Source organism: Taudactylus pleione, unplaced genomic scaffold (assembly GCF_031769625.1).
Source record: "Taudactylus pleione unplaced genomic scaffold, aTauple2 ptg000897l, whole genome shotgun sequence".
In the NCBI taxonomy this organism is placed as follows: Eukaryota; Metazoa; Chordata; class Amphibia; order Anura; family Myobatrachidae; genus Taudactylus; species Taudactylus pleione.
In genome coordinates this window covers 3,372,243-3,382,444 of record NW_028285298.1, presented here as the reverse complement: position 1 = coordinate 3,382,444, position 10,202 = coordinate 3,372,243, and the positions used below count along the sequence as shown (strand labels likewise).

The 10,202-nt window shown below is 49.6% G+C and overlaps 1 long non-coding RNA gene across 2 annotated transcripts in view; it reads right to left on the bottom strand.

Annotated features, from left to right (window-relative positions):
* Positions 1–233: 233 nt before the first annotated feature.
* The window catches only part of LOC148474087 (uncharacterized), a 46,991-nt gene continuing 37,022 nt past the window's right edge, over positions 234–10,202 (bottom strand). For both annotated transcript variants that reach the window (XR_015872923.1, XR_015872924.1), the window contains one exon: positions 234–3,199. This is a non-coding gene — a long non-coding RNA (uncharacterized LOC148474087). The remainder of the gene's footprint in view (positions 3,200–10,202) is intronic.

The window sequence follows — 10,202 nt, the reverse complement described above, 5'->3', positions numbered from 1 at the left end:
GGAATGGGGGAAGAGAGCCCGGCGCTGAACGATATCGCTAATGATATCGTTCAGCGGCTGTGCTCAATGTCATGAACGACATTGAGCACAGCCTGCCGGGGACACACTACACGATATCGCTCAGGGAGCATATCGTGTAGTGTGTACACACCATTAGACAGACAATAGGCCAACCGTCACAAAAAGGTCAACACACTAAAGGTCAACATGTACAAGTGGTCAACAGGTTGCAATTTTACTTCAGTATACCATAGTAACATCTGACAAAAAGGTCTAAAAGCACTGAAGCCGTAATTTTGAACACCAATACTTGTGTAATTCTCAAAACTTTTGTCCATGGCTGTAATCTATATCAAGGGGGAGCATTACCCCAAATAGTACCTTTACATGACATGTAGGGAAATATTCAGTAATTTATTAAAACTAGACCACTCATTAACTTTGCAAACTCAGTCCTCAGGTGTATTCAATCCTAACAGACATATTATAAAGTCCAAGTTACACTGATAAAAATCTGTATAAAATTAACTGCTGATTAAATTTCAAAGCGATGATTTTCGTGACAGGTGGAATGAACTCCGACCCCTCCCACCAGTGTCAGTGATGTCACTTCCAGACCGTACCAGCATAAACACACATCTGTAGTCTTCATACACTTCTTTTATATCTCATACTTACCACACATTACCTCATGATGACATCACAGGCACTCCCCAAAATCACATTATCTACAACCAGTATTGAAGAAAAAAAAATAAATGGACACATTGATGCACAGGTCACATACAGAAAAGAAAATGCAAAGTCCCAAAAAAGTACAATAGTACTAAAAATAATCTATATAACATCAAGTTCTGCTAAAATGTAATCACATCGGTGCACATAAGGCATAACATGCATGGTGCACATCTACCACCAAGTCTTCCCTAAACAAGTACATAATCTTCTGTGAGGTGCGATAACACAATCTAGGCATGTGTGCATTCACATTAGGTCTGCGGGGCACAGCGCATGCCACAGCTAGATTGTGCAACAACTGGAAGAACGGAAGACGGACCCCCAGAGACAGAGGGACAGGAGAGCAAAAGGAGGGAAAAAAACCAACAAGAGTGAGCGAGAGTGGTACACACAAGTATGTATCGCTGGGTACAACAAATACTAGCGTTCTAGGTGGGGGACTATATAATTTTCAAGAATAATTAAATAAAGTTTATTACTTTTAATCACAGTACTAGAGCGCACTGTTGTAATTAACTGATCTTTGTCCTGTAGCTCTGTTGATAGGCCAGATTGCATCATTGTTGACTTTATTTAAACTCCCCATCTTAAGGTGTCAGGATTAAGCTCTTTTTTATTTATACAGACCAAAGACCTAAATGACACTAAAATGTATACCATCACTATGAAAGAAACACACAACACTTTCTTTACAAATGTAATAAAATGATAATCAGTTACACAGTCCATTCATATTATTCCATTTTAGTTGATCCAGAAGAAACAGAAACAATGAATATTTGCCCTAGGGGTGACGGCTGATTTCCCCAACTCTAAATTTTCGGTCAAACTATCCATCAATAAACAACGGGGTACATTTATTCTGCAACGCTTTTTAAAGCCGCAGCGTCTATGGCAGCTGGATTTAAAGGGACTAAACCATACAATTCAGAACATGGCCTTTGTTTTTTAATGTTTGGGAAATAGTTTTTGAGAAATCAGTCTGTACCCCATAAAAATCCTAACTGACACTGTGGGGTAAATTTACTAAAGTGAGAGAGTTTTTAGAAATGGAGATGTTGCCCATAGCAACCAATAAGATTCTAGCCATTATCTTCTACAAGGCACTAGTTAAATGTTAAGTAGAAGCTGATTGGTTGCTATGGGCAACATCTCCATTCCTAAAAACTCACTTAAGTAAATATAACCATGGGAATCAATATAGGAGTGTATTGCTAGCCCTAAAAGTATTTTGGGTTTTTAAATTGAGTGAAATGGCCGTTCTATGCATATTTGCATAGGTGTGGAAACATGATAAAAAGCTATTAAAAAATAAATAAACTGTAGTTAATTTGGGGGGTATATTAAAATGGGTGCTAGTATATTTGTGTGTCTATAAAAGCGCAGTTTAAAAAAGCACAAGACAAAATGCACCTGCTGCAGCCCCCTGCAATCCTAAAACATCTGTCCCACCCATACAGCTCCCCAAAATACCCGAGCCAGTACTTTATATCCATTTTCCAACACTTTACATTTAATTCCCCCCAATAATTAAATGTCGTTTTAGGGGTGAAAATGTAATTTTTTTTTTTTGCCTAATTAGTCATTAGGAGGGGTGTCCGAAGGGTTCTGAACAAATTCCCCACAGTCAAAAATAGGGATTTTGCAAAGTTTTATCACCTGCTCTGAGATGGGGAAAACTTTTTGCCGGTTTCTGTCTATGAAGTTTTCGCACCAGCGGAATATGAGAACTATATAAATAACAATCACGGGCATCTGCCATAACTGAAGTCACCTTAACCCTACATCTTTGTTCTCATCAATGGCCATATTTACAATTAGAATCAGAGACACTGGGGCTGATAAGGTACAAAATGGGCGTAGGTTACACCCATACGCATAGTAGGCATATTTTTGCTCATATGCCAAAATCCAGCTGTGGTCCACGCTTCCAAAGTAGAAAATACACCGACTATACGACAGGAAGAGGTCATAGAACAGACAAAAATGTCAGAGTCCTGAAGCAGGCATCCCGAAAGGGTTAGGATACCAACAACCGATGGTGAGTATCATAACCCCACACCACCATACTAATCATCACCCTAAGCCTAGTCCTTAGCGCCGACATGCCAGCGGTCAGGAGTTTGACCGATCTATATACATATTAAATATAACCTGTAAAAATGTTAAATCTTTTTAAAAATAATGCACGACAGTCTTTGCTGTGAATCTTCTTATTTACAAACATATATAAATCTAGTTTAAGCAGCCTTTCCTCAGAGCCAACGAAAAAAAACAAATAAATTCCATGTAAAGTGCGACAAGTCAGGCCAGCAGCATCCTCTCTGTATTACAGTCCATCGCGGAGATGTTTTCCAGTTTCCCCCGGATTAGAAACTGGAATTACACACACGTTTCAATTCTTGGGATGGATGTTGCTAGGGTTCCATCATTAATCTTGTCCTTGGTCCTCGGTTTTCCACTAAACACAACATAGAAATAGATATTTTATTATGCAATAAAATTCAATGCAAGACTGCAATAGCCACAGACATACTGACAATATAGACACAGTGGAAGTAACATCTCTCTATTCCAGTGGTTCTCAAACTCGGTCCTCGGGACCCCACACAGATAACTTTTTCCAGGTCACCCAGCAGGTGCACAGGTGTATTCATTACTCACTGACATATTTTAAAAGATCCACAGGTGCAGCTAATTATTTAACTAGTAATTATGTGAGGAGACCTGCAAAACATGCACTGTTTGGGGTCCCGAGGACAGCGTTTGAGAACCTGTGCTCTATTCCACTCACCCACCATATAGTTACAGGCAGACACTAGGGGGTAAATTTCCTGAAGTGAGTTTTAGAAGAGTTGTTGCCCATAGCAACCAGATTCTAGCTATTATCTTCTAGAAGGTGCTAGTTAAATGTTAAGTAGAATCTGATTGGTTGCTATGGGCAACATCTCTTCCAAAACTCACTTCTAAAGACGCTCACTTTAGTAAAATTTACCCCTAGGCCTAAAAGGCGCACTACACAATATCTATGCCTAATCCTAGACAAACTGCCAGTTCCTTTTCACTACACCCGAAAAAATATATGAGATATGGTAAGAACTTACCCTTGTTATCTCTATTTCTACGAAGTCCATAGGGTTCCACAGGATACCTTGGGGTATAGGTGTGACGTCAGTCGCAGGGCACCAAAGAGTTAAGCTTTCAGCCTCCCAGGATGCACTGTGTCCCCCTCCTATACCCCGCCCCCGAGCCAAGGCACCTCAGTTACCAAGCCATAGGCCGGAGGAGAAGGAAGAGAGAGAACAAAGATCTGGACACATACAAGAATCACATTCTCACCAGAGGGAGACGGAAAACCAGTGACCAGAGCAAAGCCCATCTGCAGCACAGGTGCGACAGGGCGGGAGTCCTGTGGAACCCTATGGACTTCGTAGAAAGAGAGATAACAAGGGTAAGTTCTTACCATATCATATTTTCTACTTCAGGGTCCATAGGGTATCCACAGGATACCTTGGGGATGTCCCAAAGCAGTATCCTTTAAGGGTGGGGACGCTCCTGTGCTGAAAGGAGAATCCGCCGCCCGAAGGAAGCATCCTGAGAGGCGAAGGTGTCAAACCTGTAATACCTCACGAAGGTATGGACAGAGGACCACGTAGCAGCCTTGCAGATCTGGACTGCAGAGGCACCACGTCGAGCTGCCCACGAAGGACCCACAGACCTAGTGGAATGAGCCTTCAGAGAAGGAGGAACCGGTAGACCTTCATGAAGATAAGCTCCAGAAATAGCCATACGGATCCAGGCTGCCAAAGTTTGCTTTGAAGCAGGCCAACCCTTTTTACGGAAGCCATAGAGGACAAACAAAGCGTCCGACTTCCTAAACGAAGAAGTGCGGTCAACATAAGTCCTTAAGGCCCGCACAACATCCAAAGAGGCCTCACCCACGTAAAGACCCGGTGAGTTAAAGGCCGGAACAACGATTTCCTCGTTAACATGAAACTGGGAAACAACTTTGGGAAGAAACTCGGGCCGAGTGCGGAGCACTGCCCTGTTCCCATGAAAAACCAAGAAAGGGGGTCTACAAGAAAGAGCCCCTAACTCAGAAACACGTCTGGCCGAAGCAATAGCCAGAAGGAAAACAGTCTTAGCTGTTAGCCATTTAAGATCCACTGAGCCCAGCCATTTAAGATCCACTGAGCCCAGTGGTTCAAACGGCGGTCCTTGGAGAGCCCTCAGGACCACAGCCAAATCCCAAGGCGCCACAGGTGGAACAAAGGGCGGCTGAATGCGGACAACACCTTGCATAAAGGTGCGCACATCCGGGATTGTAGCAATCCTACGGTGAAACCAGACAGACAGGGCCGAAACCTGTACCTTCAAAGAAGCAAGGCGAAGCCCATGATCTAGTCCCGCTTGCAGGAAGGCGAGAATCCGAGACAGACGAAACTCCCGCGGTGCATAACCTCTCGGTCGACACCACTGAAAGAACGTATGCCACACGCGATGGTATATCCTCGTGGAAGACGGTTTCCGAGCTCGCAACATGGTACGCACCACAGAGCTGGAAAACCCCCGGGACCTCAGCATGGCCGTCTCAACAGCCACGCCGTCAAAGACAGCAGAGTCAGGTCCGGGTGACGACAAGGACCCTGACAAGAGGTCCGGTCGTAGCGGCAACCGCAGAGGACTGTCCACGGACAGACCCTGAAGGTCTGAGAACCAGTGCCGTCTGGGCCACGCGGGAGCTATCAACAGGAGCGTCCCTCCTTCCTGTTTGAATTTCCGGATTACCCGTGGAAGAAGGGAGACCGGAGGGAACAGATATGCGAACCGGAACGTCCACCGGACGGACAGAGCATCCACCAGTTACGCCCCTTCGTCTCTTGTGCGAGACCCGTACACCGGCAACTTGTTGTTGTGCCGGGACGCCATGAGGTCGATCTCTGGAAGACCCCATCTGTCCACCAGTAGTTGAAAAACGTCCGGGTGCAGGGACCATTCCCCCGGATGAACGTCCTGGCGACTTAGAAAGTCCGCCTCCCAATTGAGCACTCCCGGGATGAAGACCGCTGATATGGCCGGAAGATTGCGCTCCGCCCAAACCAGGATCCGAGACACCTCTACGAGAGCCGCCCGGCTTCGGGTTCCTCCTTGCCTGTTTATGTAGGCCACGGTGGTAGCGTTGTCCGTCTGGACCTGTACCGGGTGACCCTGGAGAAACCGATGTGCCTGCTGGAGAGCATTGAAGACCGCACGGAGTTCCAAGATATTGATTGGAAGCTCCGATTCTGTCGGAGTCCACCTGCCCTGCTCCCCAGCCCCGAAGACTGGCGTCCGTAGTTAACAGGACCCAATTTGGAATCCAGAACGGACGTCCCTCGCTGAGGTGGGTCGTCTGTAACCACCAAGCAAGGGACAGGCGAACCTCCGGGGTGAACACAATCGTCTGGGACTTCAGAGACTGAGGCAGCCCGTTACACTTTGACAGGATCAGGTGCTGCAGAGGTCTGGAGTGAAACTAGGCATATTCCACCATGTCGAACACCGACATCATGGAGCCCAGTAACCTCATCGCCGAGTGTAGAGACACCTGGCGGCTGTGCAGACAACTGCGCACCCTTGACTGCAAAGCAGAGATCTTTCCCTCTGTCACGAAGATCTTTTGCTGTCCCGAGTCCAATAAGGCTCCAATATGCAGAATCCTCCGAGACGGGATTAGAGTGGACTTCTGCCAGTTGATTAGCCAGCCGTGCCGTTGCAGCAGGGCAATGGTCAGGTCTAAGTGGCGTAACAGCAGCTCTGGAGATCCCGCCACCAATAACAGGTCGTCCAAGTACGGCAACATGCGGACTCCCTGCAGCCACAGAGAAGCCGCCATGACCGCCATCACCTTGGTGAAAACACGTGGTGCTGTTGCCAGGCCAAAAGGTAACGCCCGAAACTGGAAGTGGTCGCTGCGGATTGCAAACCTGAGGAACTGTTGATGGCGCAAAAGAATAGGGACATGCAGGTAAGCGTCCTGTATGTCCAATGACACCATGTAGTCCCCCGGTTCCAGCGCCAGAATGATGGACCGTAGGGTCTCCATCCGAAACTTCGGTACCCGCAAAGACTTGTTGAGTGCTTTGAGGTTGAGAATCGGACGATACGACCCATTGGGTTTCTGTACCAAAAAAAGATTTGAATAGAAACCCTGGCCCCTCTGGGAGAATGGAACAGGCACTATAACTCCAGCCTGGAGCATAGTGTGCAATACCTTCCGCATTTCCGTAGCCTTGTTCCGGTCTGATGGTAGACACGTGGTGAAGAATCGAGCCGGGGGTCTGTGCCGGAAGGAGAGGGCGTACCCGTGGGAGACCACCTCCAGAACCCAAGTGTCTGTCGTAGTGACCGACCAACACTGAGCGAACTGCAGCAGGCGGCCTCCCACCCTGGGATCCCCCAAAGGGAGGCCCGGACCTTCAGGCCGCAGGCTTGTCATCTGGCTTGGGGGCCGGACGTCTGGTACTCCATGCCTGCTTCCGGGGCTTGACCGATTTCCTAGTGCCAGCCTGACGAGGAAACGACTGTGGTTTGGGCCTGCCCTGGGCCCTAGATGACCGAAAGGACGATGGTCCAGAACCAGAAGGAGCAGCGGCCGACGGGAGACAAGCCGATTTGGCTGCCGCCAGCGTGGCCACAATCTTATCCAGATCCGGACCGAAGAGAACTTCTCCGGTAAACAGCAAGGCTTCCAGACCCTTCTTGGAATCTGCGTCCGCCTTCCAGGATCGCAGCCACAAGGTGCGACGAGCAGCTACCGCTGCTGAAGAAATTCTAGACACCAGAGTACGAATGTCTAGAGCCGCCTCGTTGATGCAAGTGGCCGAATCACGGAGATTGCCAATCAACTCCGCCTGTTCGGCCGGACAGTCGGCATCAAAAGAAGCCTCTAATGAATCCGCCCAGCGCTCCATCGCTCTGGCAACCCAGCAAATGGCCATAGCCGGCCGTGCTGCCCCCCCCCCCCGGCAAGGGAATAAGCGGACTTCAGGCAGATTTCCACCTTGCGGTCCGTAGCATCCTTAAGGGAGGACATGGATGGCATCGGCAATGTGGCACTACGGACAAGACGGGTCACGTGAGAATCCACCTGTGGAGGGGATTCCCACTTAGCAAAATAATTATCCGCGAACAGATAAGCCACCGCCAGGCGTCTCTGCGGCTGGTATCTTTTGCCAGGCTGTTTCCACGCCTCCTCTAAATGGTCCACCAACTGACCCGAAAGAGGAAAGACTGTGGCATCGCCCTTCACATCTTTGAAAAAGGCATATTTAGACTTAGCCGCTGGGGGAACTTCGTCCTCAATCACAAAGGCTGTGCGGACCGCCCGAATATGTCCAGGAATATATAATTTGGACTTATCATCAGCGTCCTTAGTATGGAGAGGTTCCTGATCGTAAGGATCCAGAATCTCCCCATCATCAGACGTCCCTTCGTCATCCTCATAAGGAGCCGACAGAGACGCCACCGGCCGTTTATGAGGCCGCATCACAGACTCCCCTTGCAATACATCCGACAAGTGCTGTACAGAACTCGTCAGGGAGTTAACCCACGCTGGCTCCTGAGAAACCGGGAGCGGGGAAATAGGGAGACTGTGGGGTACCACCAATTGTCGTGGGAAACCCTGCATGGGTGACGGCACCACAGACTGCTGGGACAAACCCATCGGAGTAAACGCGGGCTGCGGAGCTAACTGGCCCACTAAAGCTGTTAGCGCCTGAGCGAAACAAGCCCAGGGCGGCTCCTGTACCGGTGCTGTAACCGTAAGAGGCCGCGCCATGGACAAACACTGCCGGCAAAGGCCCTCCGCGCTACCCTCCCCCTCCGCTAACGGTACTTTACACGTGGCACACTGTAGCCGGAGGGGAAAATCACTTTCAGACATGATGGCACCACGTATGTGACCCCTCTCACCAATTATATATTAAATAGGCGAGAGACCACCCTGCAGCACCGCACCGCAAGGGCTTAGCAGAAAGAACTGGGACAGTAATAAAGCTGACAGTTTAGAGAAGAAAAGTTACAGGCAGCGCTAGCACAGTCACATACAATGCAAAGAAATCAATTCCTGCACTAACAGCGCTGATCACTCAACTACACAGACACAGGGCCTGGTAGGACACAGCGCTGCATACACAGACCTGACCACAGCGGAGGAGAGGTATGCGGGGGGACCCAGACCACGATGCTTCCGTCCAGTGCTTCCAGCAGCGTTCACCATGCGTTGGAGAAGATGGCCGCCGAGGAGCAGAGAGGAGGCTGGCCTGGGGGAGGAGCGCTGACACAGGGCCAGTCAGCACAGTGCAGAGAGGGCTGTGTGCAGCGGGGGAGGCGCCGGCTGTGAGACAGGGAAGGCGCGCTCCCCTGGCATGCATTTAACCCCTGGGACGCCGCAGCGCTACCGCTCTGCTGCGGTCCGCTGTCCCAGGGGGTAGTGGAAGCGCAGGTTGGTCGCCTGGCTCCACGCTGCAGCCAGTCCCCAGGGAGCCCCCTGCCTGGGGACTTAAAACCATGTGATCAGCGGGGACCCACCGCGGGACCCCACTGCTTACCTCTGTCCCCCTTGAATCCGGCCATGGTCCGGAACATCTGGGGTCACCGCTAGCTGTGACCCCAGATGTCCACCAGCATCCCCGGATCAGTACCGGCGTTCTGGTACCGGCGGGGTGTAGGGAAGACAGCATGGACGTCAGGACTGACTGTCCATCCAGATGTGCAGCCACAGCTGCATGAAGAAAAAGCTTCAGGGGCTCTTCTAGCCCCCACTCCAACAGGTGCACCAGACTCCGGCCGGGCACCAAACTAAACTGAGGTGCCTTGGCTCGGGGGCGGGGTATAGGAGGGGGACACAGTGCATCCTGGGAGGCTGAAAGCTTAACTCTTTGGTGCCCTGCGACTGACGTCACACCTATACCCCAAGGTATCCTGTGGATACCCTATGGACCCTGAAGTAGAAAACCCCATATACACACACACACACGAGTGATGACCCCTTGACCCTTACTCACATAACATATTCACCCCTTCCCCATGCCATTCACCTGCCATCCAAAGCAGATGGTGATAAACATGAGTACAGAGGTGAAGACGAGACAGGGAGGAAAGTAGGAAGAGAAGGTAGGAGAGGGTTAAGGCGGGTATCCACTTGTGGATACCCGCCTGTATATCTACTTGTAGATATACAAACGACAGCACGATTACGACATTGCAATCGTGCTCTCATTTGTATATCTAGTGATGTGCCTACACTGAACGTTCACTCGTTCAGTCCAGGGCACATTCCTCATCCCCGCACATAATGAACCTGACGAGATCGTCATGTTGACCAGCATGTACGGGCGATGTCGGAAGCGACCAGCGGGCACGCGCATCGCTGGTCGCTTCCGACCAAAACATGCCCGATGCATGCGCGATTTGCAAGCGAT